This window comes from Ictidomys tridecemlineatus, chromosome 1, assembly GCF_052094955.1.
Source record: "Ictidomys tridecemlineatus isolate mIctTri1 chromosome 1, mIctTri1.hap1, whole genome shotgun sequence".
Classification (NCBI taxonomy): Eukaryota; Metazoa; Chordata; class Mammalia; order Rodentia; family Sciuridae; genus Ictidomys; species Ictidomys tridecemlineatus.
The window spans coordinates 135,819,195-135,830,008 of record NC_135477.1 but is presented as its reverse complement, the minus strand read 5'-3'; positions in this window follow the sequence as shown (position 1 = coordinate 135,830,008).

The following is a 10,814-nucleotide window of genomic DNA, read 5'->3' as shown; positions in this document are numbered from 1 at the left end:
AAACTGAAGGTAGAAATGTACAGTAACAAAATATAGTAGGGGACTTCAATACTCCATATTAAAAACATATATGGATGAACCTGGGGTTATGGCTCAGTAGTAGAGTGTTTGCCTTGTGCATATAAGGCACTGGATTCAATCCTCAGCACCACATAAAAATAAAATAAATAAAATAAATATTTTGTGTCCATCTACAACCAAAAAAATTTTAAAAATGTATGAATAATTCAGGAAGAAAATCAGTAAGGAAATAGTGGACTTGAACAAAACCAGAGATCATCTGGACAAAATAGACATTATAATTTCATGCAACAGTAACAGAATAAACTTTTTTTAAGTACAAACAGAACATTATTCAGGATGGATCATATGTTAGTCCACAAACAAGTCATAAAAAATTAAGATCAAAATCACAGTATGTATCTTTGGCAATAGAAACACAATACTAGGAAACAGAAGAGAGAAAAATCAGAAAATTCACAAATATGTTGAAATTTTTTAAAAAAGACAAAAATAACCAAACCTGAACAACCAATGAGTCAAAGAAAAATAAAATCAAAAGATAAAAATTTTTAAAATCTTGAAACAAAAATGGAAATATACAAAAACTTATGAAATACAACAAAAACTGTTCTAATTAGGAAGGTAACAGTAAAAAATATGTACATTAAGAAAGAATAATGATCTCAAATAATCCAACTTTTCAATCAAAGGAACTGAAAAAAGAACAAACTAAGTCCTAAGTCAGAATAAGATTTGAGAATAAAGAAATGAAATATAACACTGGAAAAACAATAAAAAAAGATAAATGAAACCGAGTTGAATTTTAAAAAGGTAGGCAAAATAGACCAAGCTTTGGCCTAAGAAAAAAAGAGACAAGACTCAAATGAAATAATAAATGAAAGAGGAGATATTCTGTGTAGTACAGAAATACAAAGGATCACAAAGATAGTTCTATGAATGATTATGCATAAATGAGTTGGATCAGAGAGATCACCTCAGCTCCCTTAAAATGATGATTATGGGAGAGCCAAAAATAAGCAAGTATTGGGGAGAATGTGGAGAAAAGGAAACCTTTGTAAACTTGTATACTGCAGGTGTAAACGGAAAATAGTACACAACTATGATGGAAAATAGGAGATTGCTAAAAAGGACAAATAAACAAACAACCCCTAAAATTGAGGTACCACCACTGAGCATGTATTCAAAGGAAATAAAATAATGTTTTCAAGAGAGATTTGTATTCCCCATCTCATTGCTGAATTGTTTACAATAACACAGACATAGAATCAATCTATTGTCTATTTTTCTGATAAATGGATAAAGGAAATGTAGTATATGGAATGGAATATCAGTTAGCCTCCATGAAAGAGAGAAATCTTGTCTTTTTTTACAATAAGGATGAAACTGGAAGACAGTATGCTAAGTTAAATAAAACAGTTTCAGAATAAAAAATACTTCATTATTTAATTTATATGTGGAATTTAAAAAAGACAAAGACTTAGAAGCAGAGAATAAAAAGGCCATTAATCACCAGAGATTATGGGACTTCGAGAATGAGGAGTTGTTTGGAGGACACAAGTTTCAATTAGGGGGATGAGTAAGATTTCTTGCAGAACATGGTGACTAGAGTTAATAGTAGTGTACTGTATACTGGAATACAGCTAAGTGATGAGATTTTAAATGTTCTCACCCCTCTTCAGAAAAAGGGTAACTATGTGAGGTGAGGGACACGTTAATCACCTCAACTTAATTACTTCACCATATGCATATATATCAAAACATTATGTTGTATACCACAAATATAAACAAATTTATACTTGTCAATTATACTTAGGCTGGAGAGAATAAAGAATAGAAAAAGTGAATTCTAGATATTTTGGAATATAAGGAAAATAAATGTAATAAGGACTAGTAATAATTCTTTAACCCAGACACTGTGCTTTTAATATTAAAACATTTATTTTTATGAATATAGAATTATTTTATGTGTACTCTTTAGTATCTGTCTCTTCCCTTCAAAATTATCTTGAATATTATGTATTTCATTAAATATTCTCTTAGAATGATTTAAAAAATTGTTGCTTATATGTGGATTATGAAAAGAATATGTTTATTCTGAAATATTTAGAGGTTACCCATAATCTCATCATTCTTCTAGAAATGTTAACTTTCTGGAAAATATCTTAAGTTTATCTATCTACCTATCATCTATCTATCTATCATCTATCTCATGTTTCAAAGGTGGCAGTATTTTGAAAACATTATTCTTTTAATTTATTTATTTATTTATTAATTATTTTTTTGTTATTAGTTGCTCAAAACATTACAAAGCTCTTGACATATCATATTTCATACATTTGATTCAAGTAGGTTATGAACTCCCATTTTTTCCCCAAATACAAGTTGCAGAATCACATCGGTTACACATCCATATTTTTACATACTGCCATACTAGTGTCTGTTGTGTTCTGCTGCCTTTCCTATCCTCTACTATCCCCCCTCTCCTCCCCTCCCATCTTCTCTCTCTACCCCATCTACTGTAATTCATTTCTGTCTCTTGTTTTTTTCCCCTTTCCCCTCACTTCCTCTTATATATAATTTTGTGTAACAATGAGGGTCTCCTTTCTTTACCATGCAATTTCCCTTCTCTCTCTCTTCCCCTCCCCCGTTTGTCCCTGTTTAATGGTGATCTTCTTCTCATGCTCTTCCTCCCTATTCTGTTCTTAGTTGTTCTCCTTATATTAAAGATGACATTTGGCATTTGTTTTTTAGGGGTTGGCTAGCTTCACTTAGCATAATCTGCTCTAGTGCCATCCATTTCCCTGCAAATTCCATGATTTTATCATTTTTTAGTGCAGAGTAATACTCCACTGTGTACAAATGCCACATTTTTTTTATCCTAAAAGGTTTTTTCTCAGCAAGAGAAACAATAAGAGAGGTAAATAGGGAGCCTACATCTTGGGAACAAATCTTTACTCCTCACACTTCAGATAGAGCCCTAATATCCAGAGTATACCAAGAAGTCAAAAAATTAGACAATAAGATAACAAATAACCCAATCAACAAATGGGCCAAGGACCTGAACAGACACTTCTCAGAGGAGGACATACAATCAATCAACAAGTACATGAAAAAATGCTCACCATCTCTAGCAGTCAGAGAAATGCAAATCAAAACCACCTTAAGATACCATCTCACTCCAGTAAGATTGGCAGCCACTATGAAGTCAAGCAACAACAAGTGCTGGCGAGGATGTGGAGAAAAGGGTACTCTTGTACATTGCTGGTGGGGCTGCAAATTGGTGCGGCCAATTTGGAAAGCAGTATGGAGATTCCTTGGAAAGGTGGGAATGGAACCACCATTTGACCCAGCTATTGCCTTTCTTGGACTATTCCCTGAAAACATTATTCAAAGACAACAAATTTACTCCATTATAAAGGTATATTATCATTTAGCTATCGTCCTGTTATATGACATGAATAGTTTTCAATTGTCAGTTAGTATAACAAGTGTTTTATGGAAATCATTGTGCATATGTCACTTCTTTTTAGGTGAATTCTTAAAAGTGTAAACACGGGGACAAAGTTTATGAATATTTTCAAAGTCCCCTTGAGAAGCACAGGAAGCTTTTCTCTTGAGAGCCAGAACGACATTATACTGCAGCATACGAGAGCACCCATCCCTCTAAGCCCTGTCGTCAATATACATGGATTGGAGAAATCGATGATCCCCAATGTTGAACCTGGTCCAAAAGAAAGGAATTAAGATCTAGCTTTGAGATTTAGTTTCAAGAGGAAAAAAAAAAAACAAACTAAGAAGCAAGCTAAAAAAAAGCAAAACTTACTCCCTTGGGCAGGCTCAATGACATTAACCAGAAGTCCATACAGAGAACATCTCCCTGAAGCCTTCTGTGTCATTATTTCACAAGTTCTCCTTTACAGGATGGACTTTTTTTTTTTTCTTTACTCTTATGCTCATAAACTCTTAAATTACATTTACCTTTACTGAGGTCTAAAGGTCAGATGTAATTTACCTAATAAAACCAATTGATGGGAATCTATACAGTGGAGGAGACAGTGGCTTGAGGAGCTGGGGTCATTTGGTCCCTGTCTCTGTGCTGCTCTCAGCGTGTTTTAAATACGACCCGTCATTTGTTAACGGATACCACATGTCACCATCTTTAAATGACCTTATCCATCTTACCACCACAATTTCGAACTAAGGGAGAAAAAATCCCACCACCAAATGATCCTGAACGATGCTGCCTGTCACGTTAGCTGTCAGCTACCTGGACGCAGTCAGTCATTCTTGTCGATATTTTATCATTTACCATATTACACTGAAAATAAAAATCTTTTGAAAAAACATCTCTCTCAAATTCAGCCTTCTTGGCACTCTATATGATAACAGTGAAAAGAAAGAAAAGATTTGATTAACTTGGTTCTTCTAGAGAAGCAAATCCAATGATTCACGTCTGAGGACGAAATCAGGGCCTGTGTTCACATTCCAGATCTGCTGCTCACAAACTTTGCCAATTCAGGCTTCACAGTTCCTGCTTGTTTTGTTTGTTTTATGGTCCTGGGGCTTAAAATCCAGGGCTTCCCACTTGCTAGGTAAGCACTCTACTCCAGCCCTTTTCACTTTTATTTTGAGATAGAGTCTTGCTAACTTGCTGAGGCTGTCCTCGAACTTATGATCTCCTGTTCCTTCTACTTGCTCTCAACTCTGTCCTTCATCAGATGGATTAGACAACACCTTTCTAGCTAAATTCTCAGATTTTCTTCAAAAATAATAATGAAAACTTAAATGTCTTAACAAGTATTATAGTGACAGTAAGTATCAGGGGCCAAATTTAGGACTCACAGTATTTTTAAAAGTTTGTTTTTCTTCTTTTAATTTTTTAAAGCTTGGATTAGCTTAATTGCCTCGAATTACGAGGAGCAGGTCAACAGGACAGTAGTCAATTTGTTTAATATTGCTGACCTTTTCAGTTTTACATCTATTTTCTTTTGCTATTTAAAGAATATCAACATCAATTTTACCAAGTGCTAAAATATTAACATTTCCAGTATTTTATGAATGCAATATTTTTTTTTTGTCTCTTGAGTGGTCATATCACTGTCCATCCCCCAGTTTATTTTATCTATTTTTGAATTAATAAGGACTTTTAACCAGCAAAAGTCAGATGACATTAACAATTTTTATATATCTAATAATTAGTATTCATCAATTCTTAGCATTTCAGAATAGCTAATATTTTCCAGCCAATAGTGCAAAGTAATGCTAAATAGTAAAACACAACATTGTATACCATTATTAGTCCCTAACTTGACCTTATAGAAGTCTGCTACTTTCTTTCTTCCAGGGACAAATTCCAGTAGCCTAAGCATCTGACTATCTGAAGAGAATATCACTGATTTTATTAGCAGCAATATTGACATTGCTTTTGGCACCTCCTCAAGTACCCGTAAAAAACCCCCAAATGCTCCCAAACTATTGACTACTTATCTCAAATTTTCTGGAGCTTCCATAGGGCAGATCTGAGGAAATAAGACCACATGCCCTATTGGTAAGAAAACCAACCTTCTTAAAAAGAAATGGTTGCTACATTTTGTTTCTAGAGCGGCTCTTCCTTGGTCTTAACTGCCTGTTCAAAAACATCATAAATCTTCCTTCCACCAATGAGCTGTGCTTTTCCTGAGATGGGTTCTTCCGAGAAATTTATTTACCATGTGTTATGGTTTGGATGTGAGGTGTCCCCCAAAAGCTCACATGTGAGACAATGCAAGAAGATTTGGAGGAGAAATCATTGGATAATAGACTTAAGCTAATCAGTAAATTGTTTTCTGATGGGATTAACTAGGTGGTGGCTGGAGGCAGGTGGGATGTGTCTGGAGGAAGTGGTTCATTAGGGGCATGGCTATGGGGGGTATATATTTTGTATCTGGAGAACTGAGTTTCTCTCTCTTTGCTTCCTAATTATGGTGTGAGCTGCTTCTCTCCACCATACTGTCCTGCTATGGTATTCAGCCTTGAGGAATGGAGCCAGCCCTCTATGAACTAAAACCTCTGAAACTGTGAGCCCCTAAATAAACTTCTTCTCCTTTGCAGTTGTTCTGGTCGGACCCTTTAGTTACAGTGGCGAAAAAGCTGACTAAAATACCATATGAGTACCCAGTAGAGTGATGCCAAGCTGGCTGCTGTGTGCTGGGGTCAGAGCAAGGACCTGCTGGACCCTTCGTTCTAAGTCTTCACCTGCTATGTCTTTCTCCTGGCCCAGGTGGGAGGTAAAAATGGAGCAGCCACTCTTTCTCTATTTTTTTCTTCCACAGTGATCTCCATCTTCTCCCTGACTATTGTAGCTTCTGTCTCAATAGGTAATTACCTTGAAGGATGAAAAGGACAATAATATGTTTTAAGAAGGATTATCATAATTATGCTGGAATGTGAGCAGTCTCACTTGACAGCGTTCGTCCTGGTATACTAGAAATGACAAGACTGATTTCGAGAGAATCTTGTCTTTCAGCTTGGTGCACTCCACTGAATTCTGTCTATGATCTGAATCTCACTGGGTGCAGACCTTGCACCTTTTTGAGCCTAGGCTTACAAAGGTTGGTTTTGCTTTACTAAGAGGATTTATTGGCAGAGTGGGATTCATTGAAGTGTAGGGAGCAGATAGAAGAGTTAGGAAATACTTGCAGCAACCTGGGCTTCAGATGACATGGAGTGAGAAGGAAAGCAGGAGCGACCCCCCCTGTGAAAAGGGGGCTGGAAAGAAGTCACGGGGAGAGAGATCTATAGTCTTCAACAAACGACTAGATGTATGCAAGGGGTCCAAAGAAGGAGTAAGTTTCAAATGTGATTCTGAATTTTGAACTTGTCTACTAGTGAGAGAAACAGTGAAGCCTGGCACATCAGTGTGGTTGGCTTGAGCTCATTGAGTTTGATGTGTCAGTGGGCTGTCAAATACCTGTACATCAAAAATGCATTCCATGTATTTAGATCTCAACTTTTTTTGTTGTTAAAATATTCTACCATTACATACTAGAAATGTTATGATTTTTGTTTTCTTTTGTAATCCCCACCCCCCCTCACCCCCGCAATGCTTATCAGGTTTTCTTGCCAAAATGAGGCATCTGCAGCTTAAGGACACAAGTTGCTCATCCAAAGTAATGTCAGACTTAGGAATGTATGATTTCCAGAACTGGTGTACTAACATTGCCCAGATGTTTTTAAGCTGTGGTGGTAAATCCACCCAGATGTCTCTGATAGCATCTAGTTTGTCTTAAGTTCTTTACTCATCTTGTGTGTTCCCTTCATTTAATCTGCTATAAATCAGTATAGCTTTGAAATTTTTTAAAGGGAGTTTGAGGAAATACAATGATATGAATGTGGAAAGAGTAGACTTCATAAAAAGTTATTCTTAGACCTCAAAATAAATCAGCGAATATCAGAGAATCATGGTACTGGGGTAGAGTTAGTGATCCATTCAGTTCTTTCTTTTACATTTGGAGGATTTGAGAGACTTCATAAAAATACAGAACAAGAGGTGGAAGAACTAGGATTAGACACCAGCAGCATATGATTTAATGCTACATTAGTGGATATTGAAAGGCAGGCAGTCTTTTTTTTTGGCATTTTAATGAAAACAAAATGTATGGAAGACAGACTGACTTGTCTACCTCCTTTCTTTCTTTTGCATTATCGATTCCCACCCCCTCCTATAGGGTCATTTTTTTTTTATCAGCTTACAAACAGAATCTTACTGCTTCCATTAAAAATAAAAAGAATAAAGGAAACCTTCACCTGAGCCTATTTCCCTCTAGTTACCATCCTATTTATTTATTTTCTTCTTTACAGCAAATTTCTTATAGAAGAGTTGTCTATACTCACTCTCCCCAACTTCTCTCTACCCATTTTCTCTTTTTTATTGTTATGAAATTTCATCCAACATAAATTAACTATTTTAAGTGAACAATTTAGTGGCATTTAGTATATTCTCAATGTTGTGCAGTCATCATCTCCAGTCATGTTCCAAAAATGTTTGTCAGTCTCAAAGGAAACTCCAGACCATACTTATTGAAATTGCTTTACATTTTTCTCTTTCCCCAGTGTTTGGCAGCCACCAATCTATGTTCCATCTTTATGCAATTACCTATTCTGGATATTTTACGGAATCATAGAATATATGATCTCTTGTGACTGACTTTTTTCAATTGATATATTATTTTCAAAGTTCATTCATATTGTGCCATGTATTAATGCTTTATTCCTTTTTATGGTTGAATAATATCCCATTGTTCCATCATTCTCTGAAACCTAATCTATATTCTCTTTACCCTTTCAAAAGTGCTCTTATCAGGGTCACAGTAACCATTAAATGACTAGCTCCAATAATGAAATTGTAGTCTTCATTTAACTTTTTTTTTTATCAGCAATATTTGACATAACCAATCTTTCTACCTTTGGAACTAAATTTTTTCACTTGGATTCCATGGGAACATATGCTTTTGGTTTTCTTTTTGGATCATTTATCATTTCCATGACTATTTTTTTTTCCTGATTGTTTCATGTCTCTTGAACTTTGACATCAACTACTTAAGGGCCATCTCTTACAACTTCTTTCTTTCAATTATCTCACCTAATACTAGTGTTCAAGTTAAATTTCAAAAAGGTATAATTATTGCTTTTGTGTAAATATGCAATGACTACATGGCCAATACCTATTAAAATCATTAACTAATGAGGAAACCAATAAGATGTAAAAACTAATTCAAAGAATATTTGAAGAGTTATATATTTATAAGGAATTTAGTAAAGAATGTCTTGTATAATAAATGATTTTTTTCTGGTTCCATATTGTGAGATTTAAACCTTCTGAATGTCTTGAGTAATAGGAAAGTCTTTGTTATTCATGGGATCACACTTGGTTTTATGTAATGAAATGAATCGTGTGGGCTAATAGATAGTTTCAGAATGGGGACTTGTAATTTTGGAAAGACCAACCATGTGATTAAAGGGTTTGGACTTTAAGCCAGATGATATTAGCCTGACCTCCTGGGAGTAGAAAAGAGCCAAAGGTTGAATTAATAGTAAGTGATTCAATCAATCATGCTTATGTAATAAAATTCCAATAAAAACTCTGAACACCAAAACTTATGTGAGTTTCTCTGGTTGATGATACATGTCAATGTGTTAGGAAGACAATTCATCTTAAGAACATAAAAGCACCCTATTGAGGCACCCTATTGCAGGACAATTCTCCAGATAGCCTTGGGCTGACTCCATTCTCCATCTCACCCCTGCTTTCCATCTTGCTTCTAGTTCTTATGAGTAACTGTAGAATGTGCTTGGAATGCAATATCAAGAGGAAGGAGGGACTGGCAGGACCAGCTTAGGCTCTATTGTAGTCCCCTGCTAGATGAAAGATGTTGTTTAATGTTTTAGCCCAGTGATTTCCATTGCCCTAAGATACAATTTGGGGTGAGCTGCTTCTTGAGTCCCCTCAGCTGTGGTGCAAGTAAAGCATGTGCAGGTAAGATTCCATCTGAACTGGACAGGTTTCCTGAGACTTGAGGTAACACACACAATGACTTTGGCAGTAAGGAACACCAGAACTCTATCTGTGAATAATCAATCTGCTCGATGTAATTTGTTGTCTGGGTACAGTTGATCAAGGTCAGACAAAATGGTTAACACTGCACAGTGAACTGGTTTTGGACACATATGCCTCTTCATTTTTCTGATCCAGATTTATATCCTTTAAATGAAACTGTAATTGTAAGTACGAGTGTCTAGTGCTTAATCTGAGTATCATGAGATGTTTTAGTGAATTATTAAGTCTGAAGAGTTTTTGGGAACCTTGAAATTTGTGTCTGAAGTGAGGGGGTGTCTTGTGGACTATGTCCTCAACCTATGAAGTTTGCATTAACTCCAGATTGTAAGCGTTAGAATTGCAGTGCAGAATGTTAAGACAAAGTGTCAGGTTAGAGTCAATCCTTAAGGCTAATGTCTTATAGGATAATAAACCAGTTTCCTACCAAAAAAATGATTTGTATGACTACAAGACAAACTCTTTAAACCTAAGTCTAGGATCTTCAATCAAAATCTCAATACTTGTTTTAGTTATTTCTAGTTTGTATGTCAGCTCTGAGGACTAGCATTTCCTGATTCTCTGATAGCACGAAAACTTAATATATACAGAATAGAATCCCAAGCTTCTTGCCCAAATATGCTTGATGTATACTTTTATTTATCTCTAAATGACTCATCAAATCTTTTGTATTGATCATCTTTGGCTTCTTTTTTATTCCATTTCACATCCCATTTGGAGGCAAATTCTTCTGTTTCTACATTTTACCTTCTAGTTTCACTATCTTACCTGCTATGTTTCCCTGGAGTATTGGGTTAACCTTCCCATTGGTTTCCCTGTTTTTCTGTCTTTCTATCCTTTTTTAGTCTCTTTCCAACGAAAGAGTCATAATGATCCTATTAAACTACAAATCAGATCCTGTCAAACCCTATGGGAGCTTCTTATCTCACTGGAGTAAAACCTCCAAATGCTTTCAGGCATCTGCAAGAGTTTCTGTGGCCTGATCATCTGCCAGCTCCCTAACCTTGTTTCCTGATACTCTCTTCCTCTCCCTCTTGATAGCAGTCACTAGGCCTTTTGGCTGCTTTACCTAGGCCACAGTCTCACTCTTACTTCAAATTTTGTATCCTAACCTCCTTTACATCTTTGTTCAAATGCTCCCTGGTGAAACATCTTCTAATCACCCTGTTTAAAACTCCATCACCTCTCTCTAATATTC